Raw genomic sequence first — 2,500 nt, 5'->3', positions numbered from 1 at the left:
CCTCCCGGCCCTCTGGCGAGCGAGACAGCCACGCGAGAGCGAGCGAGACCGCGGGGCGCGCCGGGGAAGGGCCGGCGGGCCGTGCGAGCCTCACTGTGAGGAAGAGGGGTTTCGGCCCACCGTGGCATTCCAAAACCTGCGCCGGCCCACCGCCGGGCCGCTGCCGGGCCACCGCGCCTCGTTGCCGATGCCGACGGCACTGAACACCGGTGTGGTCCCCTGCCCGCCGTGTCCCGGTTGCCGTGCGTGAACCCGAGTTCACCTGTCCCGCACTCTGCGCCACAGGGCCGAGCATGGGGCTCGGCCCGCCGGCGGGTGTACGGCCCTCCCGAGGCCCGCTAGCGCGGGGGCTCGCTCGCCGAAAGCCCGCCGCCGATTCCCCGCCGCCGGTGGGGGACCGTCCCCGTCTGCCCTCTCGCCTCCGCTGGCGCCCGCCGCCGGTGCCCGTCTCCGAGCGCCGCCCCCGCCCCTTCGCCCGACGGTGATCCGCCGCCGCCGGGGCAGGGGAGGGTCCGGCCCGGGGGAGGGCCCGGCAGAGCGGGCGGCAGTGCGTGGGAGGGTCGGCGGGGCTTGCTCCCCCGGTGCCCGCGGGAGGAAGCGGCGGGTGGAGACGCGAGCGAGATCGCATTCCGGGTTGGGACGGGTCCCACGGGTCCCCACTCCTAAGCTGTGGGGGGCGGACCCGGGGCGGGCTGCGGCGGAGCAGCCCGTCTAGCAGAGGCGGTGCGGACAGGCGTTCCGGGACGGCGCGCGGGGCGGGCGCCGCGCCGCGGCGGACCCCAAGCGGGGGCGTCGCGCGAGGCCACGCGAGGCGACGTGTCGTGCCCGAGCGGGCGGCCCAAACCACGGCTCTCCTCCCGGGCGCAGCTGCCACCCGGCGCCGGGTTACTGAGGGAAACCCCGGGCCCCGGGAGGAGGACGAGGTCGTGGCGGTGGGTGTCGGGCGCACCCCGCGGGTGGACGCTCCGCCGAGGGGCGCTGGAGCCGGCTGGCGGGTGCCGGGTTCCCCTCCGCGCCCCGCCTCGTCGCTGCCGCTGAGGCTGCCGCCGTCGCCGCGAGGCGGCGGTGGCCCGGCGGCGGGCGGCGGCGGGGGAGGCACCCCCGCGGGGATTTCAGGTCGTTTCCCTCACCCCAGGGCCAGGTACCTAGCGTCCGCGCTTCTCCTGCCTCCCCTCGGTGACCCACCCGTGTGGTCCCGTGTGCCAGCGTGCTCCTCCCGGGCGCTGCGCTGCGCGTGCCGCACCGGCCGTGCCCTGCCGGCCTTCCACGCTTCCTCCTCCCCTCCCTTCCCCCCCCCCCCAACCGCTCCAGCCGCCCCACGCCGTGCCGTGGGGGCCGCGCTGCGAGTCGGCCGGGCCGGGGGTGGCGGGGGGCGGCGGGGGGGGGGGGGGCGCGCTGGGAGGAAGGAGGAGGGCCTCCGGCCACCGCGGCCGCCGGTAGCGGCCCCCCCGGGTAGGGATGGCCATGGGCCCCGGGCTCCGGGCCCGAGGGTTCTCGGTCGGAGAGCCGGGCGGGGGTTTAAAGACTCGGGCGGCCCGATGCGACCCGGGGGGCAGCCGGGCGTGCTGCCGGAGGGGCCGGGGGGTCGGCGCGCGCGGGCGCCGCACCCCCCCATGCCCGCCGGCGCGGCCCGTGCATGCCCCGCGGGCAGCCGGGACGGAGAGGGGTACCCTGCCCCCTCTCTCCGCGGTCTGGTCTCGGCGGAGAGACGCCGCGCGGTCGGCTTGCGCCGGCCTGCCTCGAACGCGCGACCCCGGCGCGAGCGCGTGCTCGCCGCCGGGACGGCGAGCCCCCACCGCGGGTGGTGCGGACGCCGAGCCCCAGCGCATCCCTTCTCCTCCCTGGCCGGTGCTCTCAGTCTCCCGCCGTGGCCGTCGGCGGCACCCTTCCTTCCCTCCCCCCCCCGCCCTGCCCCGGCACTCTGCCATCCGGCGCGCCTGCCTCGCTCTGCCCGACCCGGCTTCGCTGGGCGGCAGGCGGGCGGCGGGCGGGCGGGCGGGGGCGGCCCCTCCCGGTCTCCGCGTGGAGGCGGGGAGAGCGGGCGCCGTTCCCCGTCCGTCCCGCCTCGCCCGTCTGCCTGCCGCCAGGCGTCTGCCCGCGGAAGGGACGGGCGAGTGCGTGGCGTCGCTCGGGAGGCTGCGTGTGTGCAGGCGGGTGTTGGGTGCCGTCTCCGGGGCGGCGGAGCTGGAGGCCGGTGAGGCGAGCGAAGGAGCTCGGAAGCGTGCGGCTGGCGGGTCGCGGGCGCGCGGGCAGCGGGTGGCGCCGCTCCCAGCGGCGGCCGGGCTCCGACGCCGGGGCTCCGCGGGGACCCACACCCCGGTCCCTGAGGCAGGTGGCGCGGCTGGCGCGCCGCTCCCTGCTGGGCCAGGCCGAGCCGGGCGCCTGGGCCGGACTCGAAGCGAGAAAGGGGTTGTCCCAGGTCGGGAGCGAGGGCTCCCCGCCCCTCTCGTTCGGGTCTGTTCTCCCCCCCCCCCCCTTTTTTTTTCCCTCTGTGCTTGTA

Source organism: Struthio camelus, unplaced genomic scaffold (assembly GCF_040807025.1).
Source record: "Struthio camelus isolate bStrCam1 unplaced genomic scaffold, bStrCam1.hap1 HAP1_SCAFFOLD_83, whole genome shotgun sequence".
Classification (NCBI taxonomy): Eukaryota; Metazoa; Chordata; class Aves; order Struthioniformes; family Struthionidae; genus Struthio; species Struthio camelus.
Note: the sequence above shows the minus strand (reverse complement) of the source record.